This window comes from Girardinichthys multiradiatus, chromosome 6 (assembly GCF_021462225.1).
Source record: "Girardinichthys multiradiatus isolate DD_20200921_A chromosome 6, DD_fGirMul_XY1, whole genome shotgun sequence".
NCBI lineage: Eukaryota > Metazoa > Chordata > Actinopteri > Cyprinodontiformes > Goodeidae > Girardinichthys > Girardinichthys multiradiatus.
Window position 1 is genome coordinate 10,204,534 of NC_061799.1, and position 9,049 is coordinate 10,213,582.

Sequence of the window (9,049 nt, forward strand, 5' to 3'; positions counted from 1 at the left end):
CCCCCAGGCTGTTTCTCTGATGAACATTCAATAGAGTACAAAACAACAGCATACAGATGTTGCAAATGCATCTTTCTATTAGATACGTCTATATTGTACATTGTAAATTGTAAATTTGTATATTCTGTAATGCAGAATATTGCATTGTACATTGTATATTGTACATTGTAAATTGTAAATTTGTATATTCTGTAATGCAAAAACAGAACAAAAGAGCAAAGTGTACCGGAGTCAAATTCCTTGTTTGTATGCACGAACTTGGCAATAAAGCTGATTCTGATTCTCATTCTGATAAGTCTTTTGGGTTCTCTCTTCCTCCCTTCTTTTCAAAATTGGTTGTACATGTAAGATATTTATGTATGTATTTATATATAAATACATTGCTCAAAAAAATAAAGGGAACACTCAAATAACACATCCTAGATCTGAATGAATGAAATATTCTCATTGAATACTTTGTTCTGCCGTGCGGCCCTCCAAAGAAATGCCACCACACACCATTACTGACCCACTGCCAAACTGGTCATGCTGAAGGATGTTGCAGGCAGCAGATCACTCTCCACGGTGTCTCCAGACTCTGTCACGTCTGTCACATGTGCTCAATGTGAACACTGCTTTAACCTGTGAAGAGCACAGGGCACCAGTGGCAAATTTGCCAATCCTGGTGTTCTCTGGCAAATGCCAAGCATCCTGCACGGTGTTGGGTTGTGAGCACAACCCCCATTTGTGGACGTCGGGTCCTCATACCATCCTCATGGAGTCAGTTTCTAACCATTTGTGCAGACACATGCACATTTGTGGCCTGCTGGAGGTCATTTTGCAGGGCTCTGGCAGTGCTTCTCCTGTTCTCCTTGCACAGAGGTGGAGGTAGCGGTCCTGCTGCTGGGTTGTTGGCCTCCTACGGCCTCCTCCACGTCTCCCGGTATACTGGCCTGTCTCCTGGTAGCGCCTCCAGGCTCTGGACACTATGCTGACAGACACAACAAACCTTGCCACAGCTCACATTGATGTGCCATCCTGGATGAGCTGCACTACCTGAGCCACTTGTGTGGGTTGTAGAGTCCGTCTCATGCTACCACGAGTGTGAAAGCACCACCAACATTCAAAAGTGACCAAAACATCAGCCAGAAAGCATAGGTACTGAGAAGTGGTCTGTGGTCCCCACCTGCAGAACCACTCCTTTATTGAGTGTGTCTTGCTAATCGCCAAAGATTTCCCCCTGTTGTCTACAGGTCCTTCTCAAAATATTAGCATATTGTGATGAAGTTCATTATTTTCCATAATGTAATGATGAAAATTTTACATTCATATATTTTAGATTCATTGCACACTAACTGAAATATTTCAGGTCTTTTATTGTCTTAATTTGGATGATTATGGCATACAGCTCATGAAAACCCAAAATTCCTATCTCACAAAATTAGCATATCATTAAAAGGGTCTCTAAACGAGCTATGAACCTAATCATCTGAATCAACGAGTTAACTCTAAACACCTGCAAAAGATTCCTGAGTGCCTTTAAAACTCCCAGCCTGGTTCATCACTCAAAACCCCAATCATGGGTAAGACTGCCGACCTGACTGCTGTCCAGAAGGCCACTATTGACACCCTCAAGCAAGAGGGTAAGACACAGAAAGAAATTTCTGAACGAATAGGCTGTTCCCAGAGTGCTGTATCAAGGGAAGTCTGTGGGAAGGAAATAGTATGGCAGAAAACGCTGCACAACGAGAAGAGGTGACCGGACCCTGAGGAAGATAGTGGAGAAGGGCCGATTCTAGACCTTGGGGGACCTGCGGAAGCAGTGGACTGAGTCTGGAGTAGAAAAATCCAGAGCCACCGTGCACAGGCGTCTGCAGGAAATGGACTACAGGTGCCGCATTCCCCAGGTCAAGCCACTTTTGAACCAGAAACAGCGGCAGAAGCGCCTGACCTGGGCTACAGAGAAGCAGCACTGGACTGTTGCTCAGTTGTCCAAAGTACTTTTTTCGGATGAAAGCAAATTCTGCATGTCATTCGGAAATCAAGGTGCCAGAGTCTGGAGGAAGACTGGGGAGAAGGAAATGCCAAAATGCCAGAAGTCCAGTGTCAAGTACCCACAGACAGTGATGGTCTGGGGTGCCGTGTCAGCTGCTGGTGTTGGTCCACTGTGTTTTATCAAGGGCAGGGTCAATGCAGCTAGCTATCAGGAGATTTTGGAGCACTTCATGCTTCCATCTGCTGAAAAGCTTTATGGAGATGAAGATTTCATTTTTCAGCACGACCTGGCACCTGCTCACAGTGCCAGAACCACTGGTAAATGGTTTACTGACCATGGTATCACTGTGCTCAATTGGCCTGCCAACTCTCCTGACCTGAACCCCATAGAGAATCTGTGGGATATTGTGAAGAGAACGTTGAGAGACTCAAGACCCAACACTCTGGATGAGCTAAAGGCTGCTATCGTAGCATCCTGGGCCTCCATAAGACCTCAGCAGTGCCACAGGCTGATTGCCTCCATGCCACACCGCATTGAAGCAGTCATTTCTGCCAAAGGATTCATCCGCTTTAAATTTATTTTGTATCTTGTCGCACCAATCTCCCTCTGCTAGAAGCTGCCTTCCCTCCCTCTGTCCATATCTCCCCTTTTTAAAAACTATAGACCAGACCTGCCCAACCAAAGTTTATATTTTAATTTTAATTTTAACCGTTTTTTCTGTCAAAATAAAGTTCTGAGCAGTTGAAGCTCCAATGTAAAAAAAAAAAAAAAAAAAAAAAAGAAACTGCTTTGGGATTATTTCAATTGTTATAGACACGGAGACAGAGACGAAAACGAAAAAATAAGAAGCATTAAAGAGAGAGAGGTGGGGCAAAATTGAAAAACAGAGGAGAAAAGAATGGAGGAGAGAAAGAAGGTTGAAGAGATTACAAGATAACACCCTGCTTGCTTCTACACCTGCAGAAACATACAAAATAACAGCTTTATTACTGAAAAGTGCGCCGTACTAATGAATGCGATAATCAGTGGTGAATGCGGCTCAATATAGAACATTTGTGTATCTGTTAACACCTGAATCTGAACACCTGTGGATCTGAGTGTGAGCGTTATTGTGTATACAAGGTTTCTCCATAAAAATATGCAGTAGCAAATGTGAGGAGCACAGACCCGCCCCCCTGGACCTGGGACAGATACGGAGGAGATCCGACCCATAGACAACCAAAGGCACCCCAGAGCACAGGAACCCCAGGAGAACCATTGCTGGGACTACCGCAACCCCCACATAGAAGAGCAGGGGAAAGTCCCAGGGAAACCACCCAGCAGCCATAGTGCAGAAGCCCCTGGGAGCTGCAGCAACGAGCCCACAGGCCCCGCCAGCAGCCGTCTACGCCTGAGCAGATCCATCCATGGACCCAGAGACCCGAGACCCCGGGGCATATCACTCCCCAAGCAGTGGCCTGACAGAGCCCAGGGGTCCAGGACCCAGCAAGCAGCCATCAATAGTGAGCTGGCACACACCAAAGCACCTAGCCCCTGACACCGAGAACCACAAGTAAACCATCAGGCAGAGACAACAACCACCGGCAGGTTGTGTGGCGAGGAAGAAATAGGCCCCACATTTGATGGAGGACCTAAACTGATCCAGGAGAGGGAGCAGTCCAAGACCCAACCTGACATAAAAAACAGGCACACACAGTCATGAACACACATTTCCACCCTCATATGTACACATAAAAACGCTCACACCCATGCACCCAACGTAAAGACAAACAACAATGGACGTCGTACACTCACTTACACTTGCCATACATACTCTATACTCCCAGGTGCTGACCGGCACCCACACCCAGGAGGTGGTCTTCTTCCCTCTAGGGGTGGAGACAGGCAGACCAAGCGACACCGGGGCAACAAAACACATCCCACACCAACACCGTGGCTGCCAATGAGCCACACCCGACCAAAAATGGCAGGCCCACCCAAATGCAAGCTCCAAGCCAGAATAGGCACATGCACCCCCCTCCATAAACAAACGAACCGGAACCACCAGGGCCAAGCAGTCAAGAAGACACCGTGACCCACCACCCTGCCCATCACCGTGCTCAAGGGAAAGATGCCAGCCCAGCAAGCCGAAGGGCGCCACAGAAAGGCCACAGCACGCGCAGCAAAGAGGCAGCTCTTTACCAACATCCAGGCCAGCCAAGCAAAAACGATAGAGCCAAGCCACAGTTCCCCTTGAGCCAACGCCACAGCAGCACCACACATCATTCTATACGTCAGTAGGGGCACGGTGAAGACCACCAACCCTAAGCATACACCACCCACCAGCAACCGCCCAGCCGACAAGCAAATCCAACCTCAGTAGTAGCATCACCTTAATTTCTAATTGATTGTTAAAGTAATACTGTAAAGTTAAAAAATAAATTTGGTCCAAGGCAAAGTTACGGTGTCTGTGCCTTTGCATACTGTATCATCATACGAAATTGATTTAGTATTATGTCTTCAGTACAGGGGCCATAACAGGACCAGTTCTACAGGGGCACTGGCCCCTGTTGGCCCCTGTCTAGAACCGCCCATGATTACCACTCAAAGGTTTTAGATACACTTTCTCACTTAATCAGTCTTTTTATTTTCATGACTATTTAAAGTGTAGATTCTCATCAAAGGCAACAAAACTATGAATAAACACACATGGAATTATATAGTAAACAAAAAGTGTGAAATAACTCTAAACAGTTGTATATTTTAGATCCTTTGCTTTGATTACCGCTTTGCTCTCGCGATATTCTCTGCATGAGCTTCATGAGGTGGTCACCTGAAATGGTTTTCCAAAGAGTCTTCAAAGAACTTCCCAGAGGTTCATTGAGAGACGGCTAAAGGTTAGTATTTCATTTATCGCAGCAAAGGCTGTCCAGGTTAAGAAATCTTCTTTTACAATTTTTCTTTTGCGATTTTTTGTTTGCTACGTAATTCCATGTTTGTTCATTCACTGTTTTTATGCCAATAGTGAGATTGTACATACAATGTAAATAGTCATAAATATAAAGAAAACCATTAAATGAGAAAGGCGTTCTAAAACTTTTGACCGGTAGTGTACATAATGAGTTTCACTTTCTGAAATGAGTGACAAAAAATATTTGTTTTTTTCATGATATAAAAATTTTTTGAGCTGTACTTGTATGCAGTATGTTATCTTCTTAACCAAAACTAAACAAAAAGCAAGAAACTGGTAAAAACAATTATGTATCATTTATTAGTTTGTTAAACCACATTTAGGAGGAACAAGCTGAAGTTATCATATTATATTATTCTACACTTTCAGTATCCCATTAGGGCATTTCAGTGATTTTGAGTTCTGGACTTAGACTGGACCATTGCGATTTCTTAATTCTATTCTATGCTGCTATGTTTGGGAAGACTGTACTGTCGCATAAGCAACTTTTGTTTTACAATTTTTGCTGTTGAACCAATGGCCTCATATTTGACTCTTACTACTTTGATATGTAGAAGAGGTGATCGTTGACTCTGTGACTTTAAGGTGTTCAGCATCCTTGGCAGCAAAACAAGCCCAAATCATCATCCATCCAACCCTTGCTTTACAGATATTATTAAAGTTATTCTGCATCTCTCCTCTTTGTCTTTTCAAATGCTAGTGTCTTACCAACCTTGGTGTACACCAAGATTTAATTTATGGTGTGCAACACTCTATCCAAATAGGCTCCGCATGCTCTCTTTTTAGTGATACTGTGATGACATTTCTTTTTAAAGATTTGTTTTGGCTGCACTTGTGGCATTTATTTTCAGTAATTTTTTTTACAGCAGGCAGACAGAAAACCAGGTTGGAGAGAGAGGGGACGACATGTGGCTAACATCGCCGGGCATGAACTTTAACATCCTATATGAAGCCTGTGAAATCTCAAAATAAAACTGAGATTTTACATTTTCTTTGAAACATGTACTGTTGGACCTCTAATTAAATTCACAGGACATACACTCCTGGACATCATGTCAACTCTCTTGAATTTGTACCACTTGTGAATCTTTTATAGATTTAGATAAAACAGAGAGATCATGTAATGTGGCACATTTGTTATTGTTATTTGTATTATTAGTTTAATTTTGCATTGATCAAATTTAGAAATTATGTGGTCTAATAACTCAGTCATTTTCTACTGCTTATTCCATAGTGGGTCACAGGGGAGCTGGTGCCTATCTCCAGCAGTCTATGGGCAAGAGACAGGGTACACCCAGGACAGGTTGCCAGTCCATCACAGGGCAACACACAAACAACCATGCACACACTCATTCATACACCTAAGGGCAATTTAGAGTGACCAATTAACCTAACAGGCCTGTCTTTGGACTGTGGGAGGAAGCTGGAGTACCTGGTGAGAACCCACGCATGCATGGGGAGAACATGCAAACTCCATGCAGAAAGACCCCAGGCTGGGAATTGAACCCAGGACCTTCTTGCTGCAAGGCAACAGTGCTACCAACTGCACCACCATGCAGGCCTAAGAACTGATTTTTTAAAATAATTTTATTCTGATTGAGAAAAAACCTAAATTAAACAAGCTTTACAATAACTTTCAACTACTTTATTTATAGTGGCATGGTCAGCTGACAAGATGTCCTGGGAAAAGATCTCTGATGATGTTTGTAATTGAATTCAGGGCATTAATTACAGTTAGGTATCAACTTACTCAGAGGCAAAGGCTTTAAAGGGCTAATTTAACAAACAGAAAGCTGAATTGTTTTCTGTATGCCACAGCTGACTATATGTATTATGTGCCTTTACTAAAAATCAAATAATGTCTGAAATGATAGCAATATATATATAAATATCATATATATATATAAAATGTTAATATATATTATTGTCAACATTAGACTAGTGGACCCAAAAGCAGACCAAGACTCAGAGACAGTTTAAATGCTTCATTAAAAGTCTTGTTAAGGGAAAATTGGGGGTCCTTAAGTGTGGATTTGTGGTCTTGGGATTTTCTGTGGTCCAGAATCCAGAGTGCTGTCCAACTAGAGTTACTGCAGCCGAGTCCAGGATCTATCCGGTGGCAAGTATCTGTAGATGGAGAAAGGTTAGGTTTGGGTTGGTAAGATTCACTTGGCAAAAAGATGCCACATAAAAACTAAAGATTTGAAAACCTTAAGATTTTTTTTTTTATGTAAAAAGCCTGTTTTTTCATTAGGATGTAACTTTTTTAACATGAAACAGCCTACTCATGCTTTACATTCAAACACTGAATACGGTTCTTTTTCTCTTTCTCCCTTTTACACACACACACACACACACGCACACACACACACACACACACACACACACACACACACACACACACACACACACACACACACACACACACACACACACAACCCTAACAGACAAACAAGAGGTGAGCCGACATGGGAAGAGAAGTCTAATTCGAGAGGTTTGTACCTTGGAGTCCTCCCCACAGGCCCAGTCTCTGACACCATGATGAATGGCTTTGAATTTGCTGGTGAGGTGGTCTACTTATATGTGTGTTTGTGACTGCATGTATGTAGGAAGGTTCAAGGTACAAAGGTTGTCACTTGTCGGAACATTCCCCTTGCTCAGCCCCTATTACGTTGCCTGTGGATAATTGAACGTAGCTTTGAAGCGTTACCATGCTATTATTTATTTACTTGTTTGTCCAAGAGGTGTGAGATAGGTTTTATCAAGTGTGACACCTTCATGGACATATTCACAGATAATGAAATAACAAGACATCTAAGGTGTGTGAGAGTGTGTTTTCTTGTTTTTGTACCCAATATTGCGTAAAAAACATTACCTACTTTTTAAAGGGGATTTTGGGACACTGGTTGAAAAGCTTTTAAATCTCTGATCTCCAGAGATATCAAACAATGAATAAGGCAGTTCTAAGACATAAGGTAAAAAACAGGTAAAGATTTTTTTCTTACCAATATTTTTTTCATGAGAAGACAGATTTAAATAAACAGCAACCAAGAAAATGAACACATATCTAAAATTCTGATGAATTTTGAGAAAGATACAATTTTAATTGCATTTTGAGTGAAAACGTTCATCCCTGCCATATATGGAGAAGGATGTTGCAAGATGACAAAATCTACTTTGCTAGTGCTAGGCAATGTGTGGAAGGCTTGTGATTTTTTATGAGCATCCACTAAAACAGTTTTTTTTTTTTTTTTTCGCTCGCTCATATGTTTGTTAATTTTTTTATACTCTAAAACCATGTGCAGCCAAATTCTCTGGAAACAAGGCTAAAGCATCCATGAACCAAGCTATATATCTTTGATATTCTTGTCATTGTTCTCTGTCAAATCTCTATATAAATCTTTATTGTTATCCAAATAACTGATGCTGTAATCCTTCTTTTGGCTACTTTGGCTGCAGTACGCCAGTACGCAGATATGTTTACCTCTGAACTGTATTTCACTTGTAATGCTGGTCTTTGATGACTGCTGGAAATTGTTCAGCGTTGTGTATCTGTGTCAGATTTTTTTTCTAAACCAGTGGAATTTAGAACCAGTTCAGCAACTATCGAAATCTTATTCTACAATAAAAAACACACACAATATATAAAAAGGTGCACAGTAGTGAGATAGGGCCTTTTAGGTTTAGCAGCTCCTTTATTCCTGCTGAAAGGACTTTTGTAGCTGTCGCAAAATTGACTCCCTTGAAACAAAGTTTAATAAAAAAAAAAAAAGAAATATTAAGATACTGTTTATGAATAACATTTCATCCATTTATGTGGTTGTTTAATTGTATTAATTTTTACTTTATAATTGTAATTTTGCAACCTTATACAACTTTATATAATTAATACGAAAACGAGTATTTAAAGTAAAATTCTTTTAGATGCAGAAGACCTGGGAGAAGCCACATCCCAACCAGCTAGTAGCTAATTGCCCCATTACCTGGTCAGTAATGTCTGTCCACCAGCCTGTGTTTAGTCCACATCAAAATCACATCAGTCTATCTGATGCTGTACATCATGTATCAACATGCAGCAATGAATAATCCATCTGATTATCTAGGGGATGAACATTATCAGAAAA